Genomic DNA, 13,070 nt, shown 5'->3' with positions numbered 1-13,070 from the left:
AATTCAAGCTAGACAGGAGTATAAAAATTCAAGGAGGTAACACATGAGAAAGTGCCTAGAACTATGTCTACCTCATGAGAGGCACCCAAGAGACACGACTCTCTTTTTAGCTTGCTCATGCAGCTGTAGGAAACTGGCCCTAGCTCTGAATGTTCACAGTATTTTTCTCATCAGAGAACCTGCTCTCATCACTGGACCAGGGTGTTTGTCTCCTCCACAGGTGGTTGACCTGTTTCTACAACTCACAGAGCAAGTCCTATAGCACTGCCTATTTGCAAATGCTGATTGTAGCCTGTCATTCCAGAGGAGGATCTCAAGTCCCTGAACCACTACTCCAATTTCAGAACACACTAGACCATTTGAAAATGATTATCAAATATAAAGATCAAAGCCACTCAAGACAAGTCATTAAAGCAAGATAAACCTCAGAATGTTTATTGCATCCATAGCCTTGTTGCAATTAACAAGCGTTCTCCAAGCTGTGGCCAGTTCTGAAACCTGGATTCTATGTTTTGATCCCAAGGGTCCTAACGATCTGGACTTTATTCTCTTGCTTAGTTTTATTGTCAGAAATGTCTAAATCTGCCTCTCTTGTCTGTAAAAGAAGGCACGGGGAAAAAAAAAAGTGCTTGGAGAGTTTATTAAATTCTCGGAATCCTGAATGATTGGTTTCCAAAATAATAGCTCTTGTAAAGAAGCCTGACACACAATCTAAGAAAAATGTAACAGCACCAATCAAAGAGCAATTGAAAAATCGATCATTCTTTCATAACCTCCTCCCCTTCCCTCCCTGCCTGCCTTCATTTTCCCTTTTTCCCTCCTCTCTGCAAATCATTCATTCCGTCTGTTCCTCTTTTGTTCACTAATACTTACAGAGATTCTATTATAACCATGCCTTAAGCTAGAAACTCAGCATACAAATATGAAAGAGAAACATTTTTCACTATGAAAGAGTTAGCAGTTTTATGAAGGAAGTGAGACAAATAATCAGATGATCACAACATAATGTGATGATACTAATACGACCTACCATTTGGGGGAGTTTACTACTCACTGGCACTGTTGAAGCATTTTTCAAAATTATCTCTTTGAAGCCTTACAATAAAACCCAATGTGCTATACAAGTATGAGTATCCCCAGTTTATAGGGGGAAGAAACCAAGACTCGGTGAGGTGATGCCGTTTTTCCAAGGTCTTTCCACCTGGTCACAGGTGTGGGAGGTGAGCTCTGACTGGATATGTGTTGGATACTGCAGACCACATCCCTCATCATTAGTGTCTTACCTTCTCTTATGATATGTGTTAGCATAGAGAGGGTACTGAACAGGAGAGAAGCAAAGAGCAATGACAATTTCCAAGCTGAAGGTGGATAAGACATCACTGGGTATATAACATATATATATATATATGTTATTTTTTTCATTTTTGTTTATTTTGAGACAAAGAGAGAGAGAGAGAGAGAGCATGAGCAGGGGAGGGGCAGAGAGAGAGGGAGAGAGAATCCCAAGCAGGCTCCATGACACCAGTGCAGAGCCCAAAGAGGGGCTTGATCTCAACAACTATGAGATCATGACCTGAGCCAAAATCAAGAGTCGGTCACTCGACCGACTGAGTGACCCAGGTGTGCCGAAAAATGAATACCTTTCTACCAGGATCTACTCAGCTCCTATTTTTTTTTTTCTCATTAGCCATTTTATAAAATGGCTTTTAGAGACTGCTGGGGCAGAAGACAAAGAGTCAGGACACCTGGATCCTGGCAAGCTCAGCTACACTCCCTTGGCTAGCATGACTCATTCTTCAGGACTCAGCCTAGAAGGGTCTCTGACCCCTGATGAGTCAAGTATCCATCCTCTGAGCACCCCTAGACCTTAGACTCCTCTTTAAAGCATTTATCCAAGTAGCTACATACCTACCTGCAGGAAATTCCATGAGGGAAGAATCGCACCTATCTTGTGAAATAATCATTGCTATACCTCCAGCACCTAGCACTGTGCCTTGCACATCACAGGCACACACACATGCATGTGCACGTGCGCGTGCGCGTGCGCGCGCACACACACACACACACACACATTGTTAAAGGAATAGTTACTTCACTGAGATCTTTCCTTGGGGTTCTGAATTTCTGCTTTGATAGTCCCATATTCTCAGAGTTTACTTATTTTCGGAAAGCCAATAAGCATGAAGAATATACCCCGATAAGTAAGGAGAAATAACAATTGATGTGTGATGGTGTGTTCAAAAGTACCACATCAAACCACTGTTTTCAAAACACAAGTGTGCAGTTCTAGGGCCCACAAGCTAGCTCTTCCTGCAACCTCCCTTTCTTCTTGGAGGATCAAAACCACAACTGATAAATAATAGAACTGACCACATTAAGCAGAATACACACAGCTCCCCAGAAGCCCTGTGGTCTGTCTTCCACTTGACGCACAATTAAATAAAGCAAAATCACCTCTTTTTCATAAGTTGGGGCAGCCACCATGTTCTGGATACAGGTGATAGTTCAGTAGACTATGTAGTTTGGCTCTAATGTGGAGTCTCGTAAGCCATATAACTTATGTGACGACTGACTGAACGATATGATGTTTGGGAAGGCTAGAGCAAGAATTACAATATCATCACCGACACGTGTCAATATGGCAACTTCTAGATTTTAGTTTGAACTGCAGCCCCATACAAATCTCCTAATAGCAAATAGCAGAATCATCTAAAGACACAACTACACAGTCATTACAGTAGATGTAGATCTCTCTGGATGGCTTGAACAAGTCTAGTAGCATCCCCAAATGTGGGTCTCTCAAAGGGTCAGAGGGTCATGTGAAAATCAAAAATTTTAAGTATGTGAAATAATGAAGACCATGACATTGTATGTCAGGCTATCAAAAGTAGAATTAAATTCAAATGGATTTTTGGAAAGAGGATGCCACATTCAGGGCCTAAGGGAAAATAAAATGGCAGACATGCAGACTGCCCTAGGTAGGGTGCCACCATCGGGCTGTCACAGGAACCTGGATAATGGGAGTCACATTCTTTTAACTTGTCAGAGAGGAAAACTTCCTTCATTGCTATGCTGAACACTTTGGACTCAATTGGTCAGAGGGGCCAGTAAATACTTTGAAGGCAGGGACTGTCCCCAGTGTCAACTCATGGCCTTGCTCATACCTTCCTGATACCAAGCTCCTGAATTATAGTACAGCTCCAGTCCCCACAGGCCTCGGAATTGGATTACAATGTCTGATTTGAAAATGTATGAAAGGAAAAGATCTTAGAAAAATCCTACCCAAATCCTCCCATTTTACAGAAGAAAAATGTAAAATTAAAGAAGTGACTTACTCTATGCTGGCAAAGAAGTTACTGGAAATATCTAGTCACTTCCTTCCTCCCGTTTTGCCAACCCACAGGGCAAACTGTGTTTTTCTACCATGAGTCCTTGTGGGAAAGACCTCTCTCTCTCTCATGTCTCTCTTCCACACTCTGTAAGATCCTGAGATAGTTCATACTTGTGTGGCATCCTAGACACTCACTGTTGTCCTCCGTGGCCACAAAAATAGTTTGGGAGTCAGGATTCAGACTCAAGGCTAAGAGGTGTGCTGTCTGTCTGAACTCAAAAAGGGCTAGAATCACATACACCAGACATCTGAAATGGAGACAATATTCTCCTTACCCTCTGCCCTTCACCACCAGATCACCAAAACAACTTAGCACATGGAAAAGAGAAAGAAAGAAAGAAAGAAAGAAAGAAAGAAAGAAAGAAAGAAAGAAAGAGAGAGAGAGAGAAAGAAAGAAAAAGAAAGAAAGAAAGAAAGAAAGAAAGAAAGAAAGACAGACAGACAGACGGGCACAGAGGAAAGGAGACAAGAAAACATGCCTCTTAAAACAAAACAAAACAAAACAAAACAAAACAAAACAAAACAAAACAAAACAGGAAAACGGGAGCCTGTTGGACTTGGGTAAACAAACTGTGAGCAAAAGGCACGGCTATACACACACTAGTTTTGTGTTTCCAGAAAGCAAGAGTGGGGGTGTGGAAGTCCTCTTTCGGGAAGGTGGAAAATCAGCCAGCTGTGAGCTTGCAGGTACAAGCCAAGCTGTGGTCAATTGAGGAAATGCGTTTCACTAAGGCAAAATGTCCTGGTGTCTGTCCATTCCACCCTGTCTCACACCCCCACCACTTTGTTTCCCCTCGTGGAAGGACGTCTGGCCAAGCAGAGGCTGTCATGAGTGGTCAGTGTCACCAGTGGATGGACACCCAGGGTGGAAAAACCCCAGCTGCCTCCCACTGGGGCCGTCGAGAGGTTATCAAGCGCTGCTGTCTGTCCAGGGAGCTGGAAATGGAAATACACATCTAGGAAAAGGGGTGACACAGAAGCATCTCCAACTTTCACCTGTAAACTTGACAGAGGTCCTGCTGTGGTAAGAGCAGAGGGCCAGCTGACACCTAGTGCTGCCTCTTATGTGGCTCAGTGAGGTCCTGAGCACCTTAGGGGAGCCCTCTTGACTTCCAGCTGCTTCCCTAGCACGTGCGAGAACCACACAGTGAGTCCCATCCTGGAATCCCAGATGTGCCTCTGCTTTATGCTGGAGATGCCTAAACTTACTGCGGTGTGCTGCCTGGGACAAGGAATACGTTATCATTTAATATGTGCAGGGTTTTTGGAGTAAAGAAAATCTATTAAATATGGAACCTACAGGAGCCAAAGTAAAAGGGCCTTTGGTAGAAGAGTGGGATTAGTTTGTGTTGGACCCCCACTCCAGCCCAAAGGAAAGACTCAGGATCCAGAGGGGGCTGGGAATTAGGGAATATGTGTGCAGGAAGGTCAGAAGAGTCTCCAGAGACGGAAAATCCCCCAAACAACCACCACTGTTATTTTGAGTGCTCAGTAAGTGGCGGGAGCTGTTGTAAAGGTTGACCCCTATACCATGTCACTGAATCCTCTGAACCACTCAATGCCATAGACTGTGGTACTTTCATCACCGACTTTACAGAGGAGGTATCTGAGGCTTTGATAAAAGCTAGAGACTTGCTCAAGGTCACAGAGACGTTAAGTGGCTTGATTTCAAATATGCTCAGTCTCCAAAACTCATATTCTTATTTATTTGCGAGGCTATACTGACCCCACACAGCTACTCACTGGCCCCTGTTTTGAGCCCCTTCTTCTTCTTTTTAAAAATTTTTTAATGTTTACTTTATTTATTTTGAGAGAGAGATAGAACATGGGGAGGGGAAGAGACAGAGGGAGAGAGAAAGAATTCCAAGCAGGCTCTGCTCTGTCAGCAAAGAGCCTAACATGGGGCTCAAACACACTAACCATGAGATCATGCCCTGAGCCAAAATCAAGAGTCAGATTCTTAACCAACTAAGCCACCCAGGTGCCCCCTGAGTTCCTTCTTAACATCCTGTGGAGGGGTCACAAGCAGTTCTCTTCACTCCATTTGTCCCTCTCTCCTGCTCTCAAAGACCAAATTCACCTGTGCACAGAGTCACAGATGGGACGTGAGTAAAGGCAGACTTTGCTTAGATGAAAAGCATGAAGGGAACTTGGACCAAAGCTGAGAGAATGGGACCATATGTGTCCACGTGGCCTGAATGTGTGTGCATGTTCCTGCATCTACACCCAAGCAGGCATGTGGGCTGAAGATGGTCAAAAACTCTTGGAACCTCAATCAAAGGGGTACATCACCCATTGTAACCAATCCCAACAATGCCTGGGGTCATTCCATGTGGAAACATATCCTCTAACATGGTGAGACATTTGGGTTGTTTCAAAAATAAATTAGTGTGCAAGCTCAAGAAGTTTGGTATGTTACATGGTCTTTATTTAAAAATACCAATTCTGTGGCCAGTCCTCAAAAAAAAAAAAAAATTAGTATTTTAAGAATGAAAGTAATCTGTGTAAATGCCCTCAATGTGTGCCCGGGAGTTCCATCCAGGCCTTTTTTTATGAGCCTGTGGAAAGTCAGTCTCCATCAAACAATGCGAAGAGGAGTCTGTGTGTGCACGTGAGAAGGGAGGGAATTTTTTGCACCTACTGTGTGCCACACAATCTACCAGGCATTTCATACAGATGACTCCACGTAAGTTTCTTGATGCACTGTTGGAGTGCTGTTCTCACCCAATTTTCACAGATGAGAAACCAGCAACTCTTACTGAGAAACGAGCCAAGGTCGGACAGTTAATGAAGAGTGGAACCAGGATACAAACCCTGGTCAGTCTCCAACACATATCACTTTTCCACCATACCAGGCCTGACTCCTGTTATTGCTTTAATGAATATTAGTCACATTAAATAAACGCTGATATTCTGATTATAAAATTCCAAGCAATTTCTCTTACACGATTACTGGAAAAGAATGAACAAAGTTACTGAACAAATAACAAAGCCCTCTTTCATCTGCGTGCTGGTTAACTCTTCCCAGAACTCTTGCTTGGATATTATTTTATGTGACCCTCAAGGCAATCACATGATCCAGGCGGTCAGATATTATTATCATTCCCTTTCCATAGATGTGGAAACAGAGGCTCAAGGAGATTATGAGACTTGCCTAAGATTGCATAGCTAAGACACTGCTGGGCCAGGGCTAGAATCTATTTCCCCGGAATGCTATTTTCATTCTACATTAGTCTGATTCTTAGAGCTCTAGGGCCGGAAGAACAAATCATGACATTGAACTGCATGAAATTCCAAGTAGAGTCACCTCTTCCTTAAACCTTCCCATCAGCTTCCCACCTCAATCTCTTTGTTCTTTTCTGTCATTACAAAGTCTGTTAATTCTGGAGGTCTGTTTGTAGACCTCCTCTACCAGAAAACCTTTTCTAACTTCTCCAAACCACAGGGATCCTGCCTTTTCTCAGAGTTCATGCAAGCCTTATCGTCTGTGTGGTTCACTGGTAAATTAATCATCCACCTTCTTGCCATCTCTTGAATGACTGTAACAAAAGGTCATAAAACCACAGAATATAAGCACCTTCAGGACACAGATTACACGTTGGATCTCTAGGGCATTACTGCAGTGCCCTCGATATTAAAGCATCTTAGCAAAATACGGATGACGGGTATGAACATGACCATGCTGAAGAGAACTTTTCCAAGTTTTGAATCCCCAGCTTCTAAGATACCATGGTAATGTAGGAGGGTGGAAATGCCCTGGGATAAAGAGATGAGACCCTGGATCTTGCTCTCAGGTTGGCCTCACTTTCACTGGGAGGCCTGGGTCAGTGCTGGCCCCACTTGGGAGCTTGGCCTCCTCATCTATAGCAAGAGAGGGCTGAACCTTGCCACTGCTCCTTTTAGCTCAGAGAATCTCTGATTCCATGCAACTTTTCCAGATTTGGGGAGAACCTGGGAGAAGGAAGTGTATGTTCCATGAGATCATCCCAGAAAAGAGGTAAGAGACCCCAACATATGAGAGCAAATCATTTAATGGTCCCTGACAAGGGGTGGGGGAAGACAGTGAGAACTATAGTGCCAGCAGAGGGTTGAAGAGCCTGCCTCAAGGCTTACTACAGTCCATTCCAAAGATTTCTAGCAATGTCAGCTCATATCCAAAAAAAAAAAATAACATGGCCCAAGGGAATGCCCTTGTTCCATTAAAAATAACAATAAGGGGAGGCAACGAAAATGTTTCCCTATGAGCCAACGGTGTGCAAGGGAAGTCTTTTTCTATTTGTCCTATTGCATATGAATCGATATTCACAGACAAAGGTCAAGTTCACCTAACTGTGCTATATAGCTTGCAGTTTACAGGGTCCAAATAGAAACTCAGCAGGCTTGTGGCAATATACTCTCCTGGTGGGGTGCATGCAGCCCAAAGTGTCAATTGCCCCTGGGGTTCCTGATACTAGGGGTTTCCCTTAGTATCCAGGTTTTCCAGTTTAGCTATAAGAAGGCATGTGAAGTGCATTCTAACTTGTTAGGAGACATCTCTAATGGCTGCAGATGAAGTTCTGCCTCCCTGGCTCGTCTCCACTACTTTAGAGAATGGCCAAGTTCAATGGAATGTCTTTTTCTAAATGGTTGGTCTAATAGAAAAATTTTTACTGCTCACACAGACTGCTCCTCCTGGCTGACACTGGGGATCCTTCGTTCACACCCATGATTACAATGGCATGCTTTCTTTCTTGTCTGTCTTTTCCACTAGATGGTGAGGTCCAAAGGCAGGGACTGGGCTGGCACAGAGGGAGCATTCAACAAATATTTACTGGGAGAGGAAAAGAAGAAAAAAATGAGGGAGGGAAGGGAAGGGAAGGGAAGGGAAGGGAAGGGAAGGGAAGGGAAGGGAAGGGAAGGGGGAGAGGGGGAGAGAGGAGAGGGAAAGGGTAGAGAGAGGAGGAGAGAGGAGTGGGGGGAGGGAGGGAAGGGGATGAAGAAAGGGAGAGAGGCAGGAAGGAAGGATTTAGCCTGATATTAGAGTTTGTCATGAGATAACGCAGACCCTATTCTGCTTATGGTCTGGGTCCTAGTTATACCGATGACTCTTTATTCTCCAAGCCCTTCCTCCCATCCTGTCCTCTTGCTTGTCTTGTCCCCTCTGCATGGGCTTTCTCTGTGTTCTGGGAATGTTGTTTGCTCCTCCACATCCACTGCCCATCCCTCTCCTCCCTGCTCTGTGCCCTTGGAGGTTGGCTTCTTTGGGGTGCCTCTATGGGTTCCTTTGCTCTGTGACTTCTAGTTTCAGTCCCTAGTGGGAAGCACTAGCAGAAGACTAGAAGGCAGAAGAGAATGTTAATGGAGAAGTTACTCTCCTGGCTCCCTTCTGGCCTGGGGGCCACAGTAGGCTGGCTACTCCTCTTTATGGAGAGTCACTGCAGCTGCCCAGGAGTCTTCCACACACATCCCCTCTCTTATGTTCCCAAACTACTCTCTCTTCTTGCCCCTCCAGGCCAAGGATAGAAATGGCTCCCTGCTCTGTTGCTGACCCTGGCCTTGGAGATTGTCCTAAACCCTGCCTACCCTGTTATAAATAGCCTCTCCTTCAAATTACCCCCTCCTTCAACTCTCCTTAATTGTTCTGTCTGAATGTGTCACCTGTTTCCTGCCAGGACCTGACCTACGCAGGCTGCATCTCTACCTCTGAACGTGCTGCCCGGACCCAGATGCCCCCCAAATCATGCCTCCACCAGCCACCCCTGCCTTGTTTCCCTAGTCAGAGCAGATCTCTGCCTCGCAGAACTCCTGTCCCACTGTGTTGTTATCATGGATCACAATTTCTTACGTTTGAATATGACACCCCAGCAAAGTGGAAGCCCCTCAATGGGGAGGAATGTGCCCCACTCACCGAAGCATCCCCAGTGACAGCAGTGAACTCTGTTAGTGAACAGCCTGACAGAGGTGCACATACCCGATAAATGTCTACAACCACATGGTTCCATAACACGATTTGGAGAAAGATATCAGCAAAAAGTCAGGCTGTGCCATATTCCACCTCAAGACCAACAAGGCTACTTTCTACAGCACTGCCATAATCCTCACTGTGTGTGCCTCAGGTGACAGGGCACTCCCTGGGAGGACCATTCTGAGGGGGGAGGACATCATCTGTTACTCAGCTCCAAGCTGCCTCCCACTCCAGTCCTGGCCAGGGCTTAGAAACCATACAGAGCAATTCTGCTCCCTTTCCCACAGGACAGGCCTCTGGGGACATGAGGTGCATGCCACATGGCCCTATAGTCATGGCCCTGTGAGAATTTTCTCATCCAGGCCAACCATCTTCAAACGGTTATGATATTACCATTTGAAGTTATATCCTGGCCACTCACTGTCCAGTCCCTCTCTCTGTGCTCATCTTCAATTGACTGCTTTTCTTATGGCCTCTTAATAAAGAACACTAGCTGCCAATGTAGCTCTAATAGTTCTACAGGGGCCCACGGAACCCCAAGGCCGTTATCTAATTCTCTTCTAAACTCACTCATTCAAGCACTTCATAATCCCAAGCTCTTCGGGTGATATTTGAGAAGAGAGTGAGGATACAATGTGAGGGGGCAGGTACCTGTGGCGGCGAAGATGTCAAGGCCACGCTGGGTGGCTGTGCCATGGCAGATGACCAGGAGTCAGAAATCTAGAGCAACCTTAACCCTAGCTTGACCACTAATGGATAGGGTGAGCTCTGACTCAGTTTCCCTCCATGGAAGGATAAGGGACGTGGACCAATGATCTGTGAGGATGTTTCTAGGTCTGACATTGGGCACAATTCTGGTATCTTGTGCAGCCCTCTGCTAGGATTAGTTGCTCCCCCACAGCATGTGAATCCCTGAGAACACAGACTAAGGGGTCCAAGGACTATGACGTAAGGGCATCTAAATGTGTTAAAAGAAACTGTACTCTTTCCTAGAGTACACTGATCTGCCCAGCTGCATTACTGGGGGGAAAAAATCTTATTTTACTCAAGGGAATTGTTACATTAAATTGTCAGAATGGTGGATTTTAATCAGTGCTACTCAAAGTAGGTACTGCTTACCAGTCTACGGTGCACTGGGAACAGAAATGGAGAGTACACATTTAGAAACTTTTCAAGAATTCTGACAGTGACATTCCTGTGGTTTCATTTTATATTGATTCATTTTTTTCCTGCACATATCAAAGGGATCAGCTTGCAACATATAGGAGAAAAAAGTTGGTCCTTTACCATAGACTGATAAGTATTAACTAGTTTTATTGCGTTTACTCATTAAGAAAGAAAAAGAGAGAGGAGAGAGAGAGAGAATGAAGTTCAGCTCTTTATTAGAAATCACGTAGATAATATTAAATGTTCACTGCTTATATTGCAGGCGTCCTTCCTTCCTTCCCTGCCTTATATTGCACTGCCTTCCTTCCTTCCCTCCTTCCTTTCCTCCTGCCTGCCTTCCTTCCTTTCCTCATTCTTTCTTCCTCCCTCCTTCCTTCCCTCCTTTTTTTTTTAAAGTCACAAAGCAAATATTTCTCTGCAAACCTCCACAGGTTTCTCTCTGCACACAGGAGAGCTGATACAGCCAGAATGCTGTGTACCCCCGCCTCGGCCCGTCAGAAGAGGACACATTGCCTGGTGGGCCCCACCCAGGGCACATGACCTTCCCAGCCAGCAAACAAATGGGCCGTGGCGTGAGTGGTCACAGAGTTGGCACACGGCTGCTCACAGACATTCTGGGCAGGCAGTCCCGTGACTTAGAAAAGAGGAGGCCGTTGGAGGCTGCCAGCTCTGTCTGCTGATTGTGAAGTATCTGGGACCTGGGGCCCTGCAGCCCCTCCGTACCAGGACAGCTCACCCGCCACAAAGGCCAGCTGCCCTCGGTCCTGACCCAATCAACTCAGCAGTTTTTTCCCAAGGCTTTAGTGAAGCTACCCTGTCTGTCACCTCTGCCCTTCAACTCTGCCTCTTACTGTTCCTTAGGCTTAAAAATACCCTCCTTCAGTGGGAGCGTTAGAGTCATTAGATCTGGATTGGAATCTAAGCTCTCCATTTATTTGCTGAGTAACCTTGGCTAAACCCCTATGTCATTCTGAATCCTGGGTTTCCTTCAGCAAAACAGGGCTAAGAGTACCCACCTTCCTGGCACCTGCTGAAGAAACAGGGTTTGAATGAATGAAAGACAGAAAGGCAGAAAGAAACAAAGAGAGAAAGAAAAATTGGGTGAATAACTTCCAGCTATTTGTGGCCCTTCACCCTCCTCCATGCTCACTCTGCCTGGGCATCCAGCTCAGTAGGGCACACACTGCCTTAATCTCAGAGACTTGCATTTGTGCCTTAGCTGAATGACTCTCCTGACCCATGACCTTGGCCGAGTCATTTCACCCATTAACGTCCTCTATCTCCCGATCAGTCAAATGCAAATACTAACCCCTGTCTTGCCTTCTTTGTCAAATTCTGTCAAAGCCCAAATGAGAGCAGAGATGAGAACACATTGTGACCAGGAAGGAACCGGCCACACATCAAGGCTTCTTCCCACCTGGGCCGCTCATGTCTGTGGACCGAGGTGAGAGTCGAGGGCCTGCCTGGTGCCAGCAGGCTGAGCTGACGTGCTTTCTGGCCTGCTGCCAGGCACGACATTCTCCTGCCAGTATCGTCATTCCTTTGCACGTAGGTATTTTGTCTGTGCACGGGAGGCCCTCGCTCATTTGAGAGAGACCTAAAGAGAAGAGTCAGCAGAAAGCCTGCAGAGGTCGGCAAATGTGCTCGAGCTCTCAGCAAGTCCAGGGTCCTGTGTGCTGGACAGAATGGAAAAGTTCAGCGTGGATCTGGGCAATCAGGAAAGTGGAGGGTGACAGTCTCTCTGGCTTGGAACTAGTTCCTCCGGGTCCCCTACTGAATACAGATCACCCACGGGTTCCCCTTCGGGCTTTTCTTTGGGGTTGCTGGCCAGGGTTGCTAGTGCAAGTGGACGCTGAGTGAGGCCTCAGACACAAGGTTCCCGTTCCCGCCCTCTTCTCAGCAGGAGATGAAGTCCGTCTGCCCTGTGCCCTCCTTTCTCCCCCAACCCAACCTCGGTTGTCCAAACTGTACCTAAGCTCTCCCAGAGATATTCAAGCTGAAAGTCAGTTTTTTTTTTTTCCTCTTTGATCTCGCTTGGCACTCCCTAAGCACAGCACGCACCATCTTCCGTTACACAAGTCATGACAAATACACTCACTGAGAGCTAATGGGAGAGACACCGTGAGAGGGACGACGCTTTGAGAGCCCCCTCTCAACCCTCAGAGCAGCCGGACAAAGCATGTGCTGTTCTTATTCCCACTTCTCAGAGGAAGACGTAGTGTCTAAGGGGTCACAAAGTGAGTAAACAGTATCGCCAAGACCTGAACCCAGGCCGTCCAACCAAGCTGATCCCCGCTTTGCCAGCTCGGTGCGACAGGATGAATGTTCTGCTGGGAAGGGTGTTCCATACTGGTCTGTCCAGCACGGTAGCTACCAGCCCACAAGGCTGCTGAGTACTTGAAAGGTGGCTAACAGGACTCAGGACAGATTTTAACTTTATTTAGTCTCAGCTAATTTCAGCGTCAACAGTCGCGTGTGGCTGGAGACCGCACGCGGCTAACGTGCTGCACCTCACGGTGCCACGTACATGATGGCAGCTACTGGTACTCGGCCCCACATCACCTAGTT

At 46.1% G+C, this 13,070-nt stretch overlaps 1 protein-coding gene across 1 annotated transcript in view; it reads right to left on the bottom strand.

Annotated features, from left to right (window-relative positions):
• PAPPA (pappalysin 1) overlaps positions 1-13,070 on the bottom strand; it is a 244,964-nt gene that overhangs the window by 197,481 nt on the left and 34,413 nt on the right. The window lies entirely within an intron of this gene.

This window comes from Leopardus geoffroyi, chromosome D4, assembly GCF_018350155.1.
Source record: "Leopardus geoffroyi isolate Oge1 chromosome D4, O.geoffroyi_Oge1_pat1.0, whole genome shotgun sequence".
In the NCBI taxonomy this organism is placed as follows: Eukaryota; Metazoa; Chordata; class Mammalia; order Carnivora; family Felidae; genus Leopardus; species Leopardus geoffroyi.
The sequence above is the reverse complement of the archived record's forward strand: the minus strand, read 5'-3'. Positions and strand labels throughout refer to the sequence as shown.